This window comes from Eptesicus fuscus, chromosome 19 (assembly GCF_027574615.1).
Source record: "Eptesicus fuscus isolate TK198812 chromosome 19, DD_ASM_mEF_20220401, whole genome shotgun sequence".
Taxonomy (NCBI): domain Eukaryota; kingdom Metazoa; phylum Chordata; class Mammalia; order Chiroptera; family Vespertilionidae; genus Eptesicus; species Eptesicus fuscus.
The window spans coordinates 52793899-52819651 of NC_072491.1; the positions used below are offsets into that span (position 1 = coordinate 52793899).

General features: G+C 46.1%; 1 protein-coding gene across 1 annotated transcript in view; it reads right to left on the bottom strand.

Annotated features, from left to right (window-relative positions):
- WWP1 (WW domain containing E3 ubiquitin protein ligase 1) overlaps positions 1-18426 on the bottom strand; it is an 83737-nt gene extending 65311 nt beyond the window's left edge. Inside the window, exons 1-2 of the mRNA XM_054708705.1 lie at positions 18301-18426; positions 15595-15684 (exon numbers count right to left, since the gene is read on the bottom strand). The gene's annotated coding sequence lies outside the window, so the exon portion shown is untranslated. The remainder of the gene's footprint in view (positions 1-15594; positions 15685-18300) is intronic.
- Positions 18427-25753: the final 7327 nt, after the last annotated feature.

The window sequence follows — 25753 nt, forward strand, 5'->3', positions numbered from 1 at the left end:
AGGCAACCCATCAAAATACATATTGACATATATTATTTATATCAAATAATTCACATCTTCTGTTGGCCTTCACGGCTGGTACGTTTGTAGTAAAACATTCATGTGCGAAAGCCTCCTATCCCCCCAGCCTGAAAGGACAGCCCGTGGGCTGAGGGTCGAGGTCCTGATCGCAGGGAAAGGCGCTGCTCACCTGAGGCTCCAGAATCAGCTGTCCCCTCCACATCCGAGGTCCCCAAACTCGCCGTCCTGATGGACCCCTGGGCACTCGTCAGCAACCCCTCCTCAAATTCTTCTTCAGTGATTTTGCCTTTTTTAAACTTCTTCATTAGCCATGTGTTATTCAGAAGTTCCTCCATGTCCTCATCCTCAAATTCAGAACCCACCCCCCTTTTCCTGTTTTCATTAATTTTCTTCTTTTCCCTTTGGCCTCCTGCTTCGACCAAGCTTTATTTCTTACGAATCTTCTCCCCTCATCTTCTGTGTTCTCTTTCCTCTGCGGCCAGCTGCTCCGGCCTCCGCTGTGCTCTGATTTTACCTTTAAATGGGATGGTGTCTGGTTGACGTCCGCAGGCCCCAAGTCTGGAAACTGCTCTCCCCTCAGGGCCGGGCCTTGGGCATCTTCAGCAGGCACCGGCAGCAACTCCCAGGACCCCTGTCACATGCTCCTGGTGTGCCCACTGCCGCTGCCCTTAACATTCTCAATACTCCTGTGTTATCTCTTAACAGTTCTAAGTCTTAGTCCATTTCCAGATTCATTTTTTACTGCCAATTTTGAACCATTTCCAAACTATGTGAATTCCTTGCTCTCAAGATTACTTTATAACCCAATATTTCTCCAGCAGTGATAAAATGAATATAAATTCCTTGCCCTTATGAGATCAACAAACATCTGCATTACTATCGTGTGCTCTTCACTGCAGCAATTAAAAGCCTTGCTGAATTCAACCTTATGCTGCCTTAAATAACCCACGGTTAACAACACCTTCATCACTGCTGCCCACTAACTTCCTGCAGCTAACTTCCTCACTGCTCCTCAACACCACTTCTCGTCATCCTTTGACATTCAGCTCAAGTGTCATCCCTCCAGTTCCAGTTTTGCACTCCTTAGTGGCTCTGTGTTTTACAGCACTGAAACCTTGCTTATTTCTCTATTTGCCTATTATACTGTACATTTCTTTATTACGACTCATCTTGTAATAATTTTTTTAACTTTTAATATATATATATTTTTTATTGATTTTTACAGAGAGGAAGGGAGAGGGATAGAGAGTTTAGAAACATCAATGAGAGAGAATCATTGATCGGATGCCTCCTGCACACCCCCTATTGGGGTTGTGCCCGCAACCAAGGTACATGCCCCCGACCGGAATCGAACCTGGGACCTTTCAGTCCGAAGGCCAACGCTCTATCCACTGAGCCAAACCGGTCAGGGCAATTTTTTAACTTTTAAATTACAGTTGACATACAATATTATATTAGTTTTAGGTGTACGACATAGTGATTATACATTTATATAACTTATAAAGTGACCACCCGATAAGTTTAGTACTCATCTGACACCATAGTTATTATAATATTGTTGACTATATTCCCTATGCTATATTTTACATACCCATGACTATTTTGTAAGTACCAATTTGTACTTCTTAATCCCTTCACCTTTTTCACTCAGTCCTCCAACCTTCTCCTACCTGGCAATCATCCACACATTCTCTGTAAGTTGGTTGTTTGGTTTGTTTGTTTTGTTCTTTAGATTCCACATATCAGTAGAATCACATGGCTTTTCTTTCTCTGATCCACTTCACTCAGCATAATACCCTCTAGGTCCATCCATGTTATTGCAGATGGCAAGGTTTCATTCCTTTTTATGGCTGAGTCATATTCCATATCTTCTTTATTGATGGACACCTGGATTGCTTCCATATTTTGGCTATTGTAAATGTTGCAATGAACATAGGGGTTGCATAGGCCTTTATGAATTAGTATTTTGGGTTTCTTCAAATACCCAAAAGTGGACTTGCTGGGTCCTTCTTTGTCTCATGTTATAGCCTTTGTTTTAAAGTCTATTTTGTCTGATATAAGTATTGCTACTCCTCCTTTTTTTTTCATTTCCATTTGCATAAAATACCTTTTTCCATCTTTTTACTTTCAGTCTGTATATGTCTTTTGATATGAAGTGGGTCTTATAAGCAGCATATGTAAGGGTTTTGTTTTCTTATTCATTCAGCCACCATGTCTTTTGATTGGAACATTTAATACATTTACATTTAAAATAATTGTTCATATGTAGTTATTGCCATTTTATTATTCATATTTTTTATCTTTTTTTCTCTTCTTAAAAGAACACCTTTTAACATTTCTTGTAATACTGGTTTGGTGGTGGTGAACTCCTTAAGCTTTTCTTGTCTGGGAAACTCTTTAGCTCACCTTCAATTCTAAATGATAGTCTTGCTAATAGAGTAATCTTGGTTGTAAGTTTCTGTTTTTCATCACTTTGAATATTTCTTGCTACTCTCTTCTGCCTGCAAAGTTTCTGTTGAGAAATCAACTGACAGTCTTAGGTAACTAACTGCTTTTCTCTTGTTGTTTTTAAGGTTCTTTGTTTTTAACCTTTGCCATTTTCATTATGTATCCTGGTGTGGGCTCTTTAGGTTCACCTTGTTTGGGACTCTCTGCACTTCCTAGTCTTGTATATCTTTTCCCTTCGTCATAGTTTATGGAAGTTTTCAGTCATTATTTCTTCAAATTGGTTCTCAATCCCTTCTGACACCCCCATGATGCAAATGCTGTTAGGCTTCATGTTGTCTTAGAGGCCCCTTAAACTATCCTCTCTCTCTTTTTTTTAATTATTTTTTTCTTTTTGCTGTTCTGACTGGGTGTTTTCTCTACCTGTCTTCCAAATTGCAGATATGATCCTCTCCTTCATCTAACATACTGTTGATTCCCTCTTAATGTATTCTTCACTTCAATAATTATAGTCTTCATTTCTGACTGGTTCATTTTTTTCTATCTCCATTTATATGTTTCCTATCTCTTTGTTGAAGTTCTCACTGAGATCCTTATAGCCAGTGTTTTGAACTCAGCATCTGGTAGATTGCTGGTCTCCATTTTGTTTAGTTCTTTTTCTGGAATTTTGCTTTGTTCTTTCATTTGGGACATGTTTGTCTCCTCATGTTGAGGGACTCTTTGGGTTTGTTCCTATGTATTAGGAAGATGTGCTACATCTCCCAGTCTTGGCAGTGTGGCCTTATGCAGTAAGCGTCCGGGGGGGGGGGGGGGGGGGGGGAAGAGGTGGTCAGTGGTAATCTGCCTGTCAACTGAGTCAGTGCTCCGGATGTGCCCCCTGAGTGGGTTGTGTGTGCCCTCCTGTTGTAGCTGAGCCTTGATTACTGCTGGCACCTCAATGAAAGGGACGGCCCCTCAGGCTGACGAGCTGTGAGGGGGCTGTGACTACAGCAGAGGAGCTGCTGTGCAGAGGCCGATGCCAGGGAGCAGGATTCGCTGTGTTGGGGCTCTGGTGCCTGCTGAATCCACCTTTGGGTGTAGGATTCATCTTTATAATTCCAGCCCCTAGCTTAGTTTTCAGTCTTTATAACTATTCAATAAATGTGTTAAAAGAAGATTCACAATTAATAAAACAATTAACCCAGTAAAATTAGTTAGGGTTTTTTGAATGGGGCGGGGGAGTTCATCACCACCAAACCAGTATTATATGAAATGCTGAAAGGTATTCTTTAAGAAGAAGAGGAGAAGAAGAAAAAGGTAAAGATAAAAATTATGAACAACAAAGTGACAACAAATACATATCTATCAACAAGTGAATCTAAAAATCAAGTGAATAAAGAATCTGATGAACAGAATAAACTGGTGAATATAATAGAATCAGGGGCATAGAAAGGGAGTGGACTGACAACTCTCGGGGGGAAGGGGATGTGAGGGGTGTGGGAAGAGATTGGACAAAAATCTTACACCTATGGATGAGGACAGAGGTGGGGGGTAAGGGCATGGGGCGGGGGGGGGGGGATCGGGTGGAGGGGAGCAATGGGGGGATAAAAGAGGAACATCTGTAATAATCTGAACAATAAAGATTTATTTAAAAAAAATAAGGAAAGATAAAGACTAGAAATGAAGAAAGTTAGTTGCAAGTTGGTATGTATATAAGGAAGTTATAATCATATGATTCCTCCTCAGGGGAAGAGAAACAGAGTCTCAAGAGGCACCCACAACTGAAGAAGACCAAACAAAAATACAGAGAGAGAAGAGCATGAGGAAGAGAAGAACAGAGTGCTTGAGTTGTGGAAATTAACTCAGAAAGGAAAGCTCATGCAATTAAAAATTCTCAAACACTAAAATCAGTCTTGGGATACAGTCAGTGGACTTTAGAATACTGAAAAGGATGAGATTTACCTTTGTTGCTATCACAAGAAATTATACATATTTCAAGAGGACTTCCCCTCTTTAAGAGCATACAAAAGTTTTGTGTGTTTTTTTTTTAAATTATGGCTAGTTATTCTATTTGATGACATTCTTCAATAAAATGTAACCAAAGTTAAAAATAAATAAATAAACAGCCCATGACCCAGCACTAGCACCAGCCTGCCTTGCTTCATAGCTGGGCCTCTCCTGGGCACTTCAAAGCCCAAAACGAACAGCAAATAGCAGCTGTCTACAGATCCCTCTGTAGCTCCTGCTGGGTGGTCCCAGGCAGTGGCTGACTTTGCACCTCCCTGGAGGCCCTAGAGCCAGTGGACCCAGTGGACAGCTTCAGACCACAGCAGATTACAACTCTACACATCTACAAGCAACACACTCAGTGAGCACCAAAGCCCCACTGAAGCAAGTCCTGCTCTACAAGGGTGTTTCCTGCACAGCAGCTGTAGTTGCAGCTGGTCCTCACAGCAAGTTGGCCTGGAGGTCAATCAACTCCTCCCAGTGATGCCAACAGCAATGAAGGCTCAACTACAAGACTGTGCATATAGCCCACACAGGGGCACACCTAGAGTGGCCAGCTCAGGTGACTTACAAAAATACGAAGACAGTGTAAGGAGCCTCTGGGACAACTTCAAGTGTACCAACATTCACATTATGGAGGTATCAGGAGAAGAGAGAAAGCAAGATATTGAAAACCTATATGAAGAAATAATGACAGAAAACTTCTCCTACCTGGTGAAAGAAATAGACTTACAAGTCCAGGAGATAGAGTACCAAACAAGAGGAACCTAAAGAGACCCACACCACGATACACCATAATGAAAATGCCAAGGGCTAAAGACAAAGAGAGAATCTTAAAAGCAGCAAGAGTAAAATAGTTAGTTACCTACAAGGGAGCAACCATACGACTGTCAGCTGACTTCTCAACAGAAACTACGCAGGCCAGAAGGAAGTGGCAAGAAATAGTCAAAGTGATGAATAGCTGACCTACAACCAATATTACTCCACCCAACAAAGCTCTCATTTAGAGTTGAGGGTCAGATAAAGAGCTTCACAGACAAGAAAAAGCTAAAGGAATTCATTACCACTAAACCAGTATTACATGAAATGTTGAAGGGTATTCTTTAAGAAGAGGAAGACGAGGAAGAGGAAGAGAAAGAGGAAGAAGAAGAGATAAAAAATATGAACAATAAAATGGCAACAAATACATATCTATCAACAATTAAATCTAAAAATCAAAATAAACGAACAAGAAATCTAACAAATAAAATAAACTGGTGAATAAAATAGAATCAGAAGCATGGAAGCATGGAACAGACTGAAGAATCTCAGAGGGAAGGGGGGGTGGAGGGGTGGGAAGAGATTAACCAAAGATCTCACCTATGGACACAGAGAATAGGGTGGTGAAGGCTTGGGGTGGGGCAGGAACCAGGTTGGAGGGTTCAGTGGTGGGAAAAACAGGGGACATCTGTAATACTCTCAACAAATAAGATTTAAAAATTTAAAACAAATAAACAAACAAAAATATCCAGTAAAAAAGTAAAAGATACATGTTATATAAAATGCTTGTTTGACTTACTAAACACTCAAATGGCCAAAAGTATATAAACAAGAGATAAGTTCATTAGACATGGGACATTCTCTAGGCTAATTATTCAAAATAATTCAGAAGTCATATACTAATCGCCAAATTTTCATCAATTGGATTTTCTAAGTCTTGGGGAAGTATGGCTGCTTAGAACATAGCACAAACGATCCCACAGAACATTGTAAACGCTGGTGAGCTATCAACACCAGCCACAGAAGCCTACCAGACCCACACCCGCTGAACCACTTGCATGGTACAAGGAAACCTACTGCACCACAGAGATGTTTCAGCGCTGCCACAAACACTTATTTATGTGCATATGCATTGCTCCTGCAAAATCAGAGCAAAATTCCAAAAGAAATTTCTGACAGAGAAAAAGCACTTGGCACGGTGCCTGACATATAGTAAACACTCAATAAATTATACCTATTTTTATCCAGAATCCCCAATCCCACTTTTGTGTTCATCACTGCATGCTAATTGTAAATTCCAAAAGTATAGCACAAATCCTCACCACTGCATCCACATGCCTGCCTCACAGCCTGGGTCTGATACATGTCTGCTAATGAAGGACCCCTAGTGCCAACCGAATCTCAAAACAACAAGCAGGCTTTAAGCCAAAGAGCCTCATTTAGTTTTAGGTGGTTTGTTCAATGAACTACCATACTTCTCAAATTGACTTTTTTGTTTAAAATTGTCATCAGAATGGGAAAAAGGTACAGAAACTCATATAGAAAATCCTCCTCCAAGATCTACCAGCTTAGATAACACTGCTAGCCAAAAGCAGCCTTGTTAACTGGCTGCTAAGGCATCTGAATTCTCAGCCTGGGTCACCTTATTAAAGAATGAATGGAACCCTCGCCAGTTTGGCTCAGTGGATAGAGCATCGGCCTGCGGACTGAAGGGTCCCAGGTTTGATTCTGGTCAAGGGCACATGCCCGGGTTGCAAACCCGATCCCTGGTAGGGGGCGTGCAGGAAGCAGCTGATCAATGATTCTCTCTCATCATTCATGTTTCTGTCTCTTCCTCTCCCTTCCTCTCTGAAATCAATAAAGAAATATATATATTTTTAAAAAGAATGAATGGAGCACAAAGCACATGGTACTTCCTAGATTAGGATTAGCTGACTAAAATCACTGCATGTTTCATGAAAACATGAAACAGTGGCAATCATCCATAATCACACAACCTAACTCACAACTGCTTTCATTTTATACTATGATTTTCCTCAATACACATTTTTTCTTACAAAGTTGCAATCCTAGTGTACAGATAATTTTATTTTCTACTCCCTACCCTCCATTTACAGTAAGAACTGCCCATTATGAACTTGATTGATCCCTTGGCCAACATCAGAGCAATTTAGGCTTACAGCTGTAAAACACAGGTCTGGCAACAATATTCCAGAAAGCCACAAGATGGTGATGTTGCTCAAAAAATGCATCTCTACAAAAAATATAATTAAATACATCGTACCAACTTTCCAAAAAAACAAGTTTTCCTTCATTGTAAGGGTTGTCAAAATGTCTGTACTTTACTAGAAAGCATTAGCGAGGAGGAAAATATGTTTATCAAATTTAGCAGCAACTACTCTAATTTTAAAGGTAAACAGATATGGTCCCCAAATACAAAACAAAAACGCAGGACTTGACACTATTATTGTCTTTTATCATACTAATCTCTCCTTCACTCCCTGCTCCATCACCTTCCTCCTCAGGTCATAGTAAAAAAATGAAATATGTTTTTACTTGCCATGCACTGTACTTTATTTTTCATAATTACTGTTAATTTAGTGAGATGATTTCTATTTGTTTCAAAAGGATACTAAAATTTATTTACATCAACAAAGGAGAAGAATGCCAAAATGGTATCAGCAATGAGAATCAGATCATTTGATTCTAATTTGCTATAATTTCCTCAATTTCTTATAATATGCAGCATTATGTTTACAATGGCAAAATACCAAAACTTTCCAAGCAAATATTGTTGCATTTGGTAATTTTCGCCAGGCCTTAGTGATGCTCAGTAGACAACAGGTTTCCCACTCTTGGGCTGCATGTCAATTAAGAAGCTTCAAGTAACACCGAGCATCTGAAGACGTGGGTTTCAAACACACGGAACCCACTGGAGTAACATGTAGGAGAGCTGTGTGGCTCCCCCAGACGACGGAGCGCACCTGTCCGAGACCACTGCACTCCCATGGGTGTCTAAGCGACACAGAAACACAGCCCGTCTTAACCTGGGATCTGAGTCAGGTCTCGGACGCCAAAAACAGTACAAACAACAGTGAGCACTTACTGGGCTCCTACTGTACGAAGAAACAATCTCTAATGTCAACTGTTACCCTCAGAGTCTTTAGTGTTCTTACTGACAGAGGGAAACTGGGTTTCAGGACTCAAAGAGCCCAGGGCCACAAAACTAGTGACTCAGGATCTGAACCCAGAATTCTTGGGCTCAAAGCCAACGCTCTCCACTGCATCTGCACAGCAAACAGACTGTAAAACAAGAAATGCTGAGCTAAACCCATGCCTGACACTGAACTGTTGGCCACATCCGTCACATGTTATTATTCTCTTATTTTTTCCACTTAAGGATTCACAGTAGGGTGGTTTTGTGGGGCTTTTAGACCTAGTTATTGGAAACGCTTTTTCTTATGGCTGAGAGAGAAGGAACAAGCAGTCTTAAAAAAGATAATGTGTAAAAGTGTGGCGCATGAACAGGGAGGGGAGGTCAGCTGTAGGGATTGTTTGAGAGATCATTTCCATGTGTTCTGGGAAAAACATGGGGGGAAACGTACCATTCTTACTTTGCAAAGATCAAACTTCACATAATTACATTATACAATCTCCTATTTCAAAACGACACAAACATTTCCATAAGTAATAGGTCATTTGTTTCTAAGTTTGGTATTTTAAGGACATAATACTTGCTTACCAGGCTTTTTTCCCTTCAAATCCAAAGCTTTTAGTGTTTTGATATTCTTCAGACACCCGTGCTGGCTGCCTCCAGACGGCAGACAGCAGCCACAGCAGCAGGGACAGGAGCGCTCACGTCAGGCCTGCGGGCCAGTCGCTGTCCTCTGCATGGCACTGGTCGCCGAACACTTCCTGGCGTTTGCAAATACATTAAGAATTCTAATCTGCCAGCATTAAGTAGCCATGGAGACCTGCTAACCCTTCAGTTCCTCGCCCTGGAAGAGCAGAGCGTGCCCCGTGAGGTGCCCGGGAGACGGCTGTCAGAGGCCTGGGCCCTGGTCCAGGCTCACCTCTAGCAGCTGCGTGCGTGCCACACTGCTGTCGGCAGCACGAGGATGCTGACACGCGGGAAACCAGCACGGCCTCCAGCATCAGGACCAGGACTCCCCTGGCTGGGGCACCCGCTCGGGCCCTCGCTCCTCCACAGCCCTGGCCACGCTCGCCACGCCCACTCAGCACCGACGGCAGTGCCGGCCACGCTGCAGACCCCACGTCTGCAGCAGTCAGGTCCAAGTTACACTAGGCACTTGAGAGGAATACACTACTGCTGAAGTTTTTGTTATAAATACATAATTTCAAGATATTTTAAAGCTACTCAAGTAGCAGACATACAGTGTTAATTTACTATTTACAAATACTCTTCCCAAGAACTTTAAAGCATGCTTCTAAGTATACACTTACATCGTAGAGGCAAATTTATAATTCAAAACACAAACTTCCCAAAATGAGAAAATCAATTAAACGGCTAAAATTTTACTCCTAGAATACTTTTTTCCCTCAAGCATTTCTTCTCAAGTTTAAAATACAGTAGAGCCCAGCCAGCATGGCTCAGTGGTTGAGCATCGACCTAAGAACCAGGAGGTCACTGTTCCATTCCCAGTCAGGGCACATGCCAGATGTGCAGGCTCAATCCCCAGGGTGGGGCTGCAGGAGGCAGCTAATCAAAAATTTTCTCTCATCATTGATGTTTCTAGCTCTCTCTCCCTCTCCCTTCCTCTCTGAAATCAATAAAAATATATAGTAAAAAAAATAAAGTAGAAATACGAGAACACAATCCTTTATCCACAAATCCAATAAAATCCCAAAAGCTATTAAAAACTCAAGTTCCTTCGTAACTTATTTGGCAGCAAACTCTGACCAGATACGTGGTTATTCTGTGTCCTCATTTACAACACCTAAACAATTGCCAAGGGAAGCGCAGGATGCTGCCGAGACCCTGCTGGGGTGCTGAGAAACACAGCATATGGAGTGTGTTCCCTTTCTGATAGTAAGAAATAATAATCCTGAAACATGCCTGCCATCAGTGACGAGCTATTATGAACCCATCCTAGGGAATATTTCCTGAATACTGAGTGCCAGGTTTAAGGCACACAACAGATAACTTTACTACCACTTTACATGTGAATGCTGCCTACAAATGCTAAAACGAGGGCTTTTCCAAAGTGCACTTGACCGAGCTCGCTCAGCCGAGGGCCAGACCTCACAACTGGGTTTGTCTACTTTAAAGCCTAAGCACTTTATTTTTTAATATGTTTTTATTGATTTTTTTAGAGAGTGAGAAGGAAAGAGAGAAACCTAGGTACGTGCCCTTATCAGGAATCGAACCGGCAACCTTTCGGTGCACGGGATGATCTAAAACCTAAGCTCTTTTGATAGCCAACACTTTAAAAGAAAATTGATCACAAAGAAAGTTTTTAAAAAGTTGTAACGACCAAAACTTTGACCCTAGGAAAATGAAATTCCTGAGCACCATGTACCCTTCCCATTCTGGGTATTCACATTTAAACATCAAACCCCGTTTCACCACTCATAGGGCAAAGAGAGAGGAGTTTATTATATTGTTTTCTCCCCAAAGTACTGGCCACAAAGTCAGGTAAACACACAAAACGATGGGCTCCTCAAACCAATGCCCACTGATCCTTTCCACTCACCCTGAGACAGAGGCAGGGGCTGGCCTGGTTTTTGGTGGTTGTTTTTTACCACAAAATGTACCAACGCCATAAAAATATGGTTGCTATAAACACAGGTTAAGTTTTTCCACTAACAGCCCCAGCTGAAAGACCTGCCATGGCAATGACAGCTGTGATCACGGGACTGAAGAGGGTTTAAGTGACACACACACAGACTGTCACTACCACTGTCCTAAGCAAGCCTTAGGGAAGAGTTTCAGGCTGTGGGGGTCCTTCACTAATGGATGTAGAGCTTAGACCGTTTCTCCTGACTTTCTTCCCAGGCCGAGGCCCTCCTACGCAGTGGAGCTCCCCAGCAGACGGAGCATGGCATCCACCTCCTACCACCTGAAGACCACACGCTGGTCAGACACACTTCACTCAGAGCCTCCATTGTTGAGGAGCTTATCTTAGCAAAGAAAAAGGCAGATGATGTGATATCCAATCACCATGTCTAACTGAGCTGTTCCCAGCAGCACTGTCACCAGTGGATGTCAGCATTCCCCGGAGTCTCCTCTCCTGCAGCAGGGCCGCCGGCCTGCTCCTGGCTGAAACCGCCTGCATCAATCTGGAGTCGCTCGGATAGGTCCTGGGCACTCACCTGAAGCCCCTTTAAACATCTGGGAGGTTTAGGAGTTAAGATCTCTTTCTGTTTACATGTCACACATGTGCTTCATGGGCTACAGCTTAGAAAGTGTCCCCGAGAGCATCAGAACACACTTCCTATGCTGTTCCTCAGCACCCAGCTGACAGACTCTCTAACAGCACTTCTCAAAGGAACGCGCCCCTGAGCCACCTGTTAGACGTGAAATTCCTGAGCCCTGCTGTCAAGGACCACTCGCAGACCTCGAAGGGGCCTCAGCCATCCCCATGCTCGCACACACCGAGGACGGTGACGGTGGGGTCCGCAGGGCCTCCTTCCCGACTGCACAGCTCCCCTCCCACCCGCCCGTTCTGCCACGTGGGGTTTCTTTCTGATTCACTTCGGCAACTTCCTTCTTAAGAGGTGAGATTTAATATGCAGCTCTGCTCCCGCCAAAACAACTGTCCTTGAGAAATGAGCGCATCCCAGAAAAGTGGACTTGTTTAATTTCACCTTATTCATAATAAGGAGTTATAAGCAGTAGCAATGGTCATGGGCTGCCTATGTCCCAGGGACCATACTTCCTGCTTTCCAACATTATTCCAACTAACCCTTAGAAAAACCCAGCAAGAAAGATGTTCTTGGCATTTCCCAGAAGATGACAGTGAGGCCACGGCCCGGAGGCAGCGCTGAGGGATCAGCACCACCTGACCATCAAGCCACCACGCTTACCCAAGCACAGCCGGCTCATTCTTCAACCGTAAGAGCAGAGTCCATTCGTTTACCTACTTTTAAGGTAAAGTATGTTCTAATTGATAAAGTAAGTTCACTGAACTACCCCTTCCTCCCCACACTGACCAAACGCAGAGAGCAGGGCTTGCTGGCACGTCTTCAGCCAGGACTCACCCGTGTGCCCCCGCCAGCCTCTTTACCCATGACCATGGGCTACCAAACAGCGCTCAGAAGACTTGTTTTCCCCAGAGAAGTAAGAGCTTCACGCCCAGGACGGTCAGCGCGAGGACGTTTTTAAACTACGGAGTGACTTACAGCCGAGGAGAGCCCTCCAGAACTGTGTCCGGTAACCCTATCTGCCCCTCCTCCGCACCCAGCCCTTCCTATTTACAAGGTCATGTTTCTCAGTCCTGTCAGGCAGCAAGCTCCTCCCACCGCAGCCCGTGTGCTCGCTTCAGATAAGGGCAGACCTGCACGCGTGGGCATGACCCTCCCAAAGGGCCCGAAGCTGCACCCATGTTCTGTGCATGAGACGTGTAGCTGCATTACTGCACTCGGGAGTGATGAGAACAAGACACTCGGTTCCTTCATGCCAGTCGGCCCGATCATCATTTAGAAAACCCGAACTTAATAAAAGCTGCTACCGAGACTGAAATAGAGTGACAGCCACAGAAAGACAAGTGATGGGGATGAGGGGGGAAACCTGGCTGGCAGAACGGGACGGGCATCACCGTATTCCTCGGGTTCCCTAAGCAGGGCCAGGTTCAAAGCACTGCAAGCACCAGGCAGCTCAGGTCTCGCTCGCCAGAGCTCCCCCGCAGCCCCGTTATGCAGTGCGCAGACTACAGCTGCCTGGTGCGATCCTGGGACGCACACCCTTGTCTGGTCCTGTCCCCTGGAACCGGGCTGACCTGTGACTTGCTGTAACCAGCAGAATGTGGCAGGAAGGATGCTGTGCTGGTTCCAAGCCTACGGCTTAAGGAGGTCTGGCTAATTCTGCTTCTGCAGTCTGTGAGCCCTAAGCAACCAAGTAAGGCCAGCAATCCTCCTGCAAAGGCAGGGAGCCTGAGACAACAAGACGGCATGGTACAAGCCTCGTCCCTGCACTGGAGGTCACTGGTTTACGTCCTGGTCGGGGCACATGACCGGGCTGCAGGCTCAAACCCTCGTAGGGGCGTGCAGGAGGTAGCTGATGGATGTTTTGCGCTCACATCCATATAGAGAGTGTTTCTCTCTCTCTCCCTTCCAATCTCTAAAAATCAATAAGAAATCTTTTTTAAAAAGACTATATGGTACAAAAGGAAGAGAAACAGAAAGCAGAGACTGGCCCCCTGAGCGGCCAGCGGAATGTGTCCGTCAGAGTGACCACAGCAGAACTGCTTAAACGAGCCCAGCCTGGCAGCCTGGGACAGCGAAGCTGTGAGCAAGACACGAAACAAAACAAACAAGCGGCCGTCCTAAAGTCATTCGCTTTTGTCAGCGAGCAATAAATGGCCAAACAACGCTCACGGTTCCCCGTTTCTGCATAATTTTCTCAAGACCCAGAGAAAAGGAGTGTAGACACACTTCCCTTCACTGCGCTTCACAGGTGGTTTCCACTGCAGACAAGACCCGACCCCCCACTGGCAAAAAGAGTACAACTCACTTTACTGTGGTGTCTGGAACCAAACCCACAGACTCTCCGAGCCGTACCTGCCCCTGTAATTCCAAAGTCACACAGTCCCAGAAGACCCAGTCTGTGCCCTCCGCCCTTCCTGACAGTGGCTCCACTGGCCCGAGTCCCAGGACAGGCCTCGCGTGCCACGGCCGCACCGGGCCCGCGCCCGGCAGTGCCGACCTGCAGTGGGCACACCCGCCTGTGCTGGGAACCAACAGGCCTTAGGAATGCTGAGACGAAGGCTAGTCTTCCTTATACATGAGGAACTATTTAACTTACGGTTTTACATAACTTATTCCCCAAAACGTTGTTTAAACACGAATTCGAAGTATATACTAACATTTTTATTTTATTTTTAATATATATTTTTATTGTTGATATTACAGATGTCTCCTCTCCCCCCTCCCCACCCCCACCGCTTAACCTCTGCTAACAGTTTTTTAATAGTAAATCATTTTTTTAATGACTAAGCTTTTTATGTAATGGTAAAAATCATGAAATACCATGATATAGACTTCTGGAAATCAGATCCTGATTTATTTGCTCTAAAAATACAAAATTTCAGGCTTTTATAAAAGAACAAACTTCACCTGTAGCAACTGCATTAAAATCCATAAGTTTTCAAAAGGAAACTAGTACCTACTTTTCACCAGTATATATTTTCAAATGAGAACTCAACTTTTGCTTTTTCCTTGACAGCAAGGTAACTATTTTGTGGTAAATTCTTACAAATTTCAAAATTACCTACCAAAAGCCACTGCAATGAGATTACCATTTTAACACGAAGGAGGAGACAGACAAGCTCAGATCCACACAGCACGAAAGTGTAACAGATTCGAAACAGGTAACTGCAGCCTCCTGGCCCCAGCCTTCAGTTACCGCTGCGCCGAGTCAGTGGGAAAAGAAAACTGACCTAGGAACAAAAGTATGGGCTATAATGCCCGTTCTATTTTCGCCACTGACTAGCCAATACTCTGGAATTTAACCTTTTTAACTTAGTTGAGCCTCAGTGTCTTCTAAAAAGCAATGACCACCTGCTGACATCCCTCCTGCTCCGTGGTCATGAGAACGAAAGGGCAGCGTGCGTGGCATCAGGGAAGTGTGAGGAGCTAGCGACATCGCTCCTCCTGACGCGAGAGCAGAGGGTTCCAGCGCTTCCTCAGGTGCCTCCTCCTTCAGGTGTTACACCGGGCACTTCAGAACGCATACCACCATCAACACCAACTTACTGTTTTTTCTAATCCTTGTTATAATTACATATTTTAATAGAAAGAGTAGAAAAGACCCCTCTCTTTCTAATAATTATGGAATCAAAGTTTCTAGAGCTATAAAAGATACTAAGTAATAACTTTTTCTGATTCTACCAAGAAGACATTCCTACAGATGCAGAAAAGTCAACTGTTTACTAATCAAATTAAACAGTGGTTACAGCACACTGGGGAGAGTTAACGACATAATCCAATGAGAAAATGCACTATGTCCGGCCCTCCGTTTATTTTGTAAAGTTTACATTTTTACTTGGTAAAGTCTTCCTGAAAGGAGGACAGGAGTTATGTAGGGCATACCTGGATAGAGAAAAGAAGTTCTTAAAGTTTCTAATTGCACTTACGTCCCTCCCCACCCGACTCCCGAGTCCAGACAGAGACACAATGGAAATAAGGAAATGACTGGCCTGATACCTGCTGTCCACACGCCCAACTCATCCCTCAGCCTCACCAGCGCGGTGGCGCCTGGAAACGAGCCGGGTCCGCAGACAGTCCAAGGAAAACCTAAGAGCCAAGAGTCACACTGTTAGCAACTGGAAGGAACCTCCCAGGACTGTCTACTTCTCACTGAGGAGGTCGCTTAAAGGCAGTAACTACACCCATGATGGCGAATCAGTTGCAAACATCTCCCATTCCATCTCACCCACTTGCCAACTGAAACACTTAGGACAAATCATTTAACCCCTTGGGCTGGTTGGTTCTGTAATATTCTAGCAACTAACGTAAGTTAGTCCAAACCCACTGTAAACCACAGCACAGGTGCCCGAGGTGGACACCCAGCGTGCCTCCACAGCGGGCTTAGCAGTGCAGGGAAGAACGTGGAGGTTCTGTTGTTGTACAGCCCCCAGGGGTCCTGAGAGCCGACCCCTGGCCCATGGTCCACGGATAAGCCTCAGGTAGCCCTCAGAGTCTCTGAGTTACAACCAGGAAACACAGGTGCATGTGGCAATTTTCCAGGCAGATTCCTGTAAATTCACGCAGGTCTACTCAGCCCTAGAAGACCGAGCTGCTGCTGCAGAATGCACACGTGCCGAAGAGAAAGCTGTGGACGTGCCCACCGGTACCACCCTCCTCCCAAATGGCCTGGATCGGAACCGGAGTTATTTTTACTCTCTTCATTTTCTCTCTCACCAATTCTGTCTAATCTACTTCCTTCCTCCCTTCCTTCCCTATAAGGATGGCCACAGCTCAGCCCCTCACTACCTATTACCACAGCAACCAGAGGTCTTTCTGCCTCCAAGTTCTCTCTCCTTCAATCCACACTGCACAGCTGCCCTGCTTAACCCCTGAAAACAGCTTTAATCACCACATTCCCAACTCAAAGTCACCATCTACCCAAGCCAAAGGCATTGGCCTGCATTCAAAACAATCACAAACGGGTCCTTTTTCCTTAGGGCTTTATCACCCTCACTACTGGTACAAATACTTGATGTTCCATCCAATTACTGTGTCTCCCCAAATGTATGAACTCTGTGCTCCTCATCCCTTCTCTGCTTGGATGACCTTTCCCAGCCTGTCAAGATTCTTAGTCATCCTGAAAACAAAGATTCCAGAAGCCAGGAAACCCCACCTTCCCCAGTGAGATGTGAGCTCGGCCGCCTGTGCATTTGAATTCTGCAGGTCCCTTCACTGTCTATTAGCACCAATGAGGCACGTGTGGATAGTCTTACCCACCTACCTAGTCCATGAAGGCCGTGACCATCCTGATCCTTATCTTTCCCCAAACACCACACACAGTCATGCAGTAGGTGCTTAGTAACTGTGCAGAGCAGTAAAAGACATCTCAGCCTTCCGGGAGTGAACAGCAGACCCTCCCTTTGAAGGCAGAGACGTTATACTCTATCACGCCAGGCTTCCAAAGCAGAGCCCTTCCTCTCTGCTGAGCCAGGAAGAACTCCTTGAAAATGTCAGTAAGTGCCCTGGCCTTTTTAGCTCAGTGGGTAGAGCATGGGCCTGTGGACTGAAAGGTCCCGGGTTCCATTCCGGTCAAGGGCACATGCCTGGGTTGGGGCTCAATCCCCAGTAGGGGGCGTGCAGGAGGCAGCCGATGATTCTCTCTCATCACTGAAGTTTCCATCTCTCTCTCCCTCTCCCTTCCTCCCTGTAAACAATAAAAATATATTTTAAAAAAAAAGAAAATGTCGGTAAGCTACACCTGAAAGAATGATTCCGCACTACACACTTCTGAGTAGCTCCCAATACTTGGATACTACGTTTTCAATTTGAAAAAATATTACCTACTTATGAAAAGTGGCCATTTCCAGTGATAGCTAATGTACTACTTGATGGCTAAAAACCAGTCACACACATAACAGAATGCCTTTTTTACAGAGTGCATTTTGCTTGTGTAACACACACAGAGACTCAGTGCGACAGATAAGGTGGGTTTACACACGAGTGTGAACTCTTGCGAAAACCTGCACACAAACTGCTCCCTGGGTGTTTCCGGTAAAAACACCGAAGGGGAGACAACTTTGGACCTCTCTCTCCCACCACCACCCGGGCATTCACTTTAGAGCACACTCCGAGCCTTCTGCACACCAGGCTGCACGAAGACACAAACTCGCCCCACAGAAGAAGACGCCCGGCGAGCCCCGGAGGAGGACTGTCCACAGGACAGACGGCCGTCTCTCCGGGCGGCACGGGGACGGAGGCAGGTCCACTCCCGGCCCAGGGGTAAAGAGCGGACCGAAAGGACCGGGCACACGCCAGTCCCTCAACCGTGGCAAAGCGAAATGAACGCCTAGGAAAGGCCGGCAGCGGGTCCGAGTCAGAGGTGAGGATCGGCGAAAACTGCAAGGTCACTGGGACCTGGCGGGTCACGGGAGGAGGTGGGTGCGCTGGGGCTGCAGCCAGTGGGACGGGGTGACACCGGGGGCGCCCGGCACCCCCCTCCCCGGGCCGCGCTGCGGGGGGGCCGGGCGCGGGCAGGAAGTGCACCCGGCTTCTCCCGGGGGCAGGGGGCAAGGTGAGCAGCCGGCGGGCCGCGCTGCGGAGTCACCGGGACACTCCGCTCAGCCCGCGCCAAGGCCACCCAGCAGCCCCGCGCCCCCGCCCGCAGAGGTCCGCCCGGGCCGAGCGCGCGGCCTCGGAGTCCCGCCCGCGCCCCGCCGTCCTCACCGGCTCCGGCCTCGCAGCGGCGCGTCCCCGCGGCGGCGCTCAGCCCTCGGCACCCAGGACCGCCATCTCGCCGCAGGCGCCGTCCCGCAGCCAGGCCGCCCGCAGCCGCTCGGAAGCGCTGCGGCCGCCCGGTTCCTCCCCGTCCCGCCCCGCCGGCCGCACCCCCTCCCGGGAGCGCGCCGCCCCGCCCGCCCACCCGCCGCCGGCTAGCGGACCCGCTGCCCCGAGCATGCGCACCAGGGCGCTCGCGACGCCGCCGGGGAGTCCGCTCCTCGGGTCTTCGGGGGCGCTCGGTGGACGCGGACCGCCAGCCAATGGGACATGGAGGCGGGGCCCGGGCCGTGGAGGGGCGGGGCCTGGGCGTGGTGGGTGTGGTCTTGGTTGTGGGCGGGGCCAGAGCCGCGGAGAGGGAAACGGAGAGGCTCAGCAGGCAGGAGGTGCGTGCCGCTGACGTGACTTTCCGGCTGGGGCGGGACGGTGCGTCACCTCCAGGGCGGACCTGGCACGGCGTCCCTCTGGAACGCGCCACAGCAAAGGTAGGCTCCAAATCAACACCCCTGGGCCCGGCTGGGCGCTGGAGAACACACTACGAGAGTAAGGAACTGCATCAGCAGAGCACTACCAGCCAGTTGTCACTAGGCACCAAGGCTTGCGCCCGCCCCCATGAGTAGGAGGACAAAACACTGAGCAAGGGCCCGGGTCAGTCCTGTGCCGTAGGGCCTGGCATCCCCATTTGTACAAAACACAGGTGCTGTTGGTTCCATGTTGCTTTTAGACATAGGGCCACCCTGCAGTGAAGTCTGTGGAGACCACGTTACTCACCAGATGACCTTGTCAACAAAAGGTCTCTGCCACCCAGCAAGTGCCAACACAAGTCCCCAGTCTGGGGTGCAGCACAGGGAGAGACTTTACTCAGGTGAACAGTTTGCCAACTGAGGAGACACAACCGTGAAGGAAACCAAAGACGTGCTCCTCGAGACCAGGAGACACCCCTTAATATATTATGTTCCTGCCCTGGCCCCTGATTGGTCCACTTTTATGCAAATGAAGAATCCAAATTTGCTCAATTTGATTGGTTCAAATAGCACTGGCCTGATTAGTCAGAATCATGTGTTCTGATTGGTTGTTATGGATATACTCTGATTGGTTGTTAAAAATGCAAATGAGGATGTAGCTGTGCCGCTCCCATTGGACAGGAATACAATACCAGGCCTTCTTATAAGGGTGGGCTCAGATGGCGGGAGTCCAGGGCAAGAGGCTGGTGGGTTCCCTGATATGGAGCATGTGTGAGAGGCCTCTGTTAGGTTAGCAATGGTTGCAAGACTCTGGTTATGAATTTGAGCCGGATTATCTACAAGGAGTCCTTCTCAAGGTCCATGCCCTGGTCTTCTATTTTAGAGACCTAATAAAGGCCATTAGCATGGATTTCTATAATTTTTGTCCAACCGTGTCACCCAAACCCCACAAATTACCTACATCCACCCCCAAGCTCACTAGTTCCTTCTTTCTCCAGCCTGGGCAGCCCTGCTCTTCCCCAAAGTGACACTCTTCACTGTCTGCTCTCTCCTGTGGTCCCTCCTTGGCATATCTTTAGCCCCACCTTTTCTATTGGCTACAATTCCTTGGCACAATGGCTGTTTAAAGTCCCTTGACTTTAAAATCTCTTTCTAGTTCTCTCTCTTCTTCCATCATAACTAAACTTGTGAAAGAATCATGTATCAAGAATGGCATTGACACTCCTGAGTTTTTGTAGGATTCAGTAGACATGTCTTGATTGAATGAACACACATTCTCTTCCTAATCATTGCAGCCTTGTCATTCCTGGATGTGAGGCACACTGCACCCACGATGATTATTCTGAAATATGCATCTGAACGCGTCACTCCACTGCTTAAAATCTTTCATTGGCTCTTCAGAGCTTTCCAGACAAAGATTAACATGATAGTCAGGCCTCTATGCTTGAATGTCCAGTCACTCCATTATAAAAATGCTTCGGAGCACCCTGAGTGTGCTCACTGATCTCTGCTTTTCCAGTCCTGTTTTCTTTAATCTTCCCCTCACCGGTCCAGACCCTTTAAAAATAAGTTGAAGAACATGCTTACAGGTGCCCTCCCAGACATTGCATGCACATGCCCAATAGAGGTCTGCAGTCTGTCTCCTGGGGGCATACAGGTTTCCTTCCACTCCCTGCTCTACTCGCCCTCACTCAGCTCTCCCAAGCCCACAGTTTCCCCCTCTATTCAGCTCCATTCAGAAGCTCCTAGTACTCACCTAGGCCCCTAAGTTGACAATCAAAATTGAACCAGCCTTTTGTTATTACATATTTATTTGGTTTCAAAAGAACATTACTATAAATAAATGTATTTTCATAAATCATTGTCCGTAGTTACTGCCATAGTTTAAATCCTTAAAAAATAATCAAAGGTATGAACAATTTCTGGCAAGGTGCCTTCCAGAAAGAACATAGGCTTAGATATCCCATTGCCTGGAATCAAAACGCAACTATGCCACACAGGGCCACATTCAGGTTTTCATGGGCTCTTGATGCTTTTACCTTTGTGGGCCTCTTCCTCTGTAAAATAATATTAAAAATTATATTTATAACTGCATTGATATAAAGATGAACATATTAGTATTATACATGAAAATGTTTTCTTCAGCCTAAACATTAACTTCCCATTTTAAAAGAAATGAAAACAGTTTTTATGGGCTCCTAAAAGTACGGTAGCAATTATTTGAAATAACTCCTGATGAAAGCAAAAGAAGGAAGTACCAAAGAAGAACTGCATTTGAACATCAAAAAGACAAAACATTATGACTACAGAAGAAATACACAACTTTTACATAAACAGTGAAGACATCAAAATTGTTAAGATTTTGCTGACCTTGGTTCACTCATCAATTCCAATGGAGCCAAGAAATCCAGAGAAGGCTGAGACTCAGGAGGTTAGCGATGGAAGAATCAGGAAAGATCACCGAGAGCATAGATGTGTCATTAGAGACCAAGCTAAGATCACCCACACCCTCGTCTTCCCAATTACTAAGTATGGATGTGAAAATTGAATAGTGAAGAAGACTGAAAGGGAAAATGGATGCATTTTCATATGGTGTTGGAGAGAGCTTTATGAATACCTTGGACCACCAGGAAGATGAACAAACTGGTCCTAGAACAAATCAAGCCTGAAATATCATTGGAGGCAAAAATGATAAAACTGAAGCTGTCCTACGCTGGGCACATCTTGAGGAGATAGGGTTGTCTGGAAAAGACAACAATGCTGGAAAAAATAGAAGGCAGCAAGATATAGGAAGACCAAATATGAGATGGTTTCCATGAAAGAAACCATAGGCATGAGTCCACGGGAGCTGAGCAGGGCTGTTGAGAACGGGACATTGTGGCCATTACTCATTCATGGGGTCGCCAGGAGTCGGAGACAACTCAACAGCACACAACACACAACAGTATGTGAGCCCAGAGCACTGTGCCTACTATGACAATTGGGTAAGTCAACCCTGCTGCTTCCCACAAGCTATGAGATTTGGCCATATTCTTTAACGTGGCTGTGCCTTCCCAGAAAAGTAGTATAATGACACCATATGATGTGGTAGTAAAAAGTAAGTACTTAGAATCACATGGCACATAATAAATTAGTGTTGCTCTATTGTTGTTATCAAATTCCCATAGCACTCTATGAGAGTATATGATTGTCCTTCACTGTGCTAAGGTTGTCAAACAAACTCAGAAGGAATCTGGAGGCTGTGCTAGAAATAAGCGATGGAGATTTATTCAAGGGTCTTGGAGTTTGCAACCTGGAAGCACAGCTGGACGAAAACCCAGAAGTTTTCCAAAGAAGAAAAAGTAGTGAGAAGTTCTTACAGCAAAAAGCGCTTCATTGAGAACTATCAGTCCTGCGTGCTTAGCCCTAGGGTTGGTCCGGACGGTGATTGATCAGATGGCAGGAGGCAGGTGACGGGTGCCAGGAGCTCTGGCTAGTCCCCGTGGTCTGAATAATGGATGGGGGGTGGATGTATATGTGAGTCCCTCAGGGGATCAGGTGGCCTGGCAAGGTGAGCCCTCAGGGGGCAGTTAGAGGGCGACCTGGAGGTCCCGGAATGTCCAGGCATTGACACAAGACTGGAAAGTCCAAAAAAGTTTGTTTCTGAGGGAGTTAGAACAAGAATGGTCTCTCCTCATGCCTCAACCTTCCTCCTGTTAATTTTAGCAGCTTGGTTAAAGTGACTCCATTATATATACTCCATGTCTTCATTCTTAACTCAAAGTCATCGTGGTATATTTCTTATGGGCAAGTATGGAATCCTATTGTTGGTTCATTGTTCATTTTCTTACTGGGATATTCACATAAGGCAATTTATATATAATGTAGATACCGATCCTAGATAAAACTATTGGCCTTTTCCATTTTGTTTTCTTCTATTATTTTTTACTTTGCAAGTCTTTTCCTATCTGAGATCAAATCCTTTATCTGCCTTATTTTTTTCTACTTGTTTGACAATTTTACTTTTTTATTAGATAACTTAATCTTTTTAGGGGAGTCTCCATTTTGTGGGTCCCAACATAAGAATTAATTGTATCCTGACCAACATTTATGGAAAGGATTGACAGTGGTGTTAGGACTTAACATGGTGTCACAAGGAAGGAAGCCAGGGGGTTGAGATTACAAGAGGACACCCCCTCCCATTCCTTCCTTGTGAGGCTTTGCAGGTTACCTGTGCTGCCTTAGGTTTTAACTAAGCTAACCTTCATGAAATGGACAAGTGACTTAAAACATCCCCACAAAGCAATAGCAGATGAAATTAATAACACACGTGTGATTGGACAAAAAAAGTTAGTCTGAGCTGTGACACTTGTCTTGTGAGCAGGCTTTTCAGCAGCCACATTGCTAAACAAGGTCTAATCAGAGGTAATAAAAAGTCCCATCCTCCCAGGTTTAAAGTGAGCGCTGGCCATGTGGCTCAGTTGGTGGGAGCATTGCCTAGTACACCTTAAGGTTTCGGGTTCGATCCAGGTACAGGAGGCAACCAATTGATGTTTGCCTCTCTCTCGCTCCTCCTCCTCTCTCTTTAAAATCAGTAAGCATGTCCTCGGTGAGGAATAAAAAAAAAAATTATGATGAAACTATTTGAAATGTGAGTTTTGTGTTATTGTAATGGAGAACCTCAGCTGCACCTACTGTGCCTTGAGTAATCATGACCAGGAAGACATAACAGCTACCCTCCAAAGAGAAGGACAGTAGTTTACAGTTTTTTCAGGCGTTTTTAAAGTCAAGATTTACTCAATCTGGCATCTAATGAAATTTCGCTAAAGTTAGTAACATGTTTAGAAGTTTACTTACTCATAAAGGTCCCCTTAAAGGAAAGCTGTTTTCCTCCCAGCATGAGGAAGACTGAATTAATACGTGAAGCTGTTGGGGGCGGCGGGAACAGCACCAGGTGTCTGACCTGGGGGGTCAGACCGGACTGGGTTCAGCAGCCAAGGTACTTGGGTTCTGGCTAGGAAAGAATTCAGAGCCAAGAGTCAAACTATAAGAGAATACTTATTGGGTAAATTTCAGAGGTGGAAGTAATTCCTAGAAGAAATAGGCTGAGGAAACAAGTTATAAAGGCAAAGGAAGATCCCTTGGAGCTTAGAAATGGGGGGTTGTGGAGTGGTGGGGTGGGGAGGGGGTAAGAGCCCAGGGAATTGGGAGGAAAGGCATGGGCGTGCTCCCAGGAGGGAGCTCACTGGGTCCTCCATCCTATTGGCTTTAAGGGTGGAGACTTTAGGGGAGTTCCCAGGGAAGATCTCAATAGAATATTCAGCAGCTTTCCAGATGTGTTCTTTCCTGGGCCTTGGTCTCCACGATTGATTGGTCGGCACCTGGGTGGAGGTCATTATCCAATGCTGCTGGTCCTGAGGTCAGCTGTGGGGTCACTGGTCTGGTTTTGCTGCTTTTCTGAGCCTGGAGCTGAAATAAAACTGAGGCCTAGATGTTATCTCTAGAGAGGAAAGGTATGTGTGAGTGTGAGTATGTGGGGGGGGGGGGGGAATGTCCGAACCAAATCACCAGTCATATGCTAAGGTCACCCTGGAGGTGAGGTCCCACCCCACAATTGTCCTTTGCTAGGCACCTGGGGCCTTCCACCCTAGTGACCTTCTGTACCTGGCCCATCGTCCTGGCTCTGCTCACGTCTGACTGCCCACCACAAAGCCATAAGTCCAAAACTCATTTGTATCCCTTTGTCACCCGTGTGGGAAGTGCACAGAAAACATTGCTGAAGGCTGAGAAACAAGGACTGGAGCATGAGGTCACGTTAAAAGTTTGTAGGGTCAGAAGTGGGTGGGTTAGCCAGCACTTCTGTCGTAGGCGGCAGGAACGGCCCAGGTGTCTGACCTTGGGGTCACACCAGACTGGGTTCAGCAACCTTGGTACTGGGTTCCGGCCCGGAAAGAATTCAGAGCAAGACCCAGACTGTAAAAAAACATTTATTAGGTAAATCACAGAGGTTAGAAGAAGTAATTTCTAGAAGAAATGGGCTTAGGAAGCAAGTTGTGAAGGTAAAGAGAGGGCCCTTGGAGCTTGGGAGTGAGGAAGCTGATGGTGATGTGCCTGGGGGGAGGGGGAAGGAGAGGGAAAGGCCTGGGCGTGCTCCCGGAGGGAGAGCTCACTGGGTCCTCCGTCCTACGGGCTTTAAGGGTGGGGACGTTAGGGACCGTCCAGGGAAGACCTCAGTAGAACACTCAGCAGCTTTCCCGTGTGTCCTTTCAGGGTGTGGTCTCCACTGATGGATTGGCCGGCACCTGGGCAGGGGGTCACTGTCCAATGCGGCTGGTCCTGACGTCAGCCGTGGCTGGTGTTGCTGCTTCTCTGGGCCTGGAGCTGACATACAACTGAGGCCTAGGTGTTATCTCTAGGGAGGGAGGGTCAGGGGTCCAAACTGCATGACCTGCCATATGCTAGGGGAGGAAAGGTCACCCTGGGGGTGAGGTCCCCCCTACAATTGACTGTCCATTGGTAGTAACCAGGGGTAGTAACCTGGCCCATCATCCTTGCTCTGCTCACGTCTGTCTAATCACCTACAACACTTCTACCATCTCAGATTATTTTTGCTAGACTGTGTTTCAAAACGTAAATTCTTAGCAGTAAGAAAACCCTACCTGAATTTCTTTTTAAAACTGTTTTATGGGAAACAGTAGTGAAGCTATTGATTTGCCTGGAATTAAAAATCAGCGATACTAGGTAATATTTTTTTATGTGAACTTTCTTACCTGCATCATTGATGGGCAGGTTTTACTTCCGAGAAATTGAAGACAAGACTTGCATCAACATTGATATTTTTCATTTCCTAAAAACAACCCTTTCAAATATTGTCAAATATTTACTTGACTTTGTAATGAGATAGGAAATAACAATGATGATAACCTCCACAGAGTTCACAGGTTACTTCATTGAAAAGT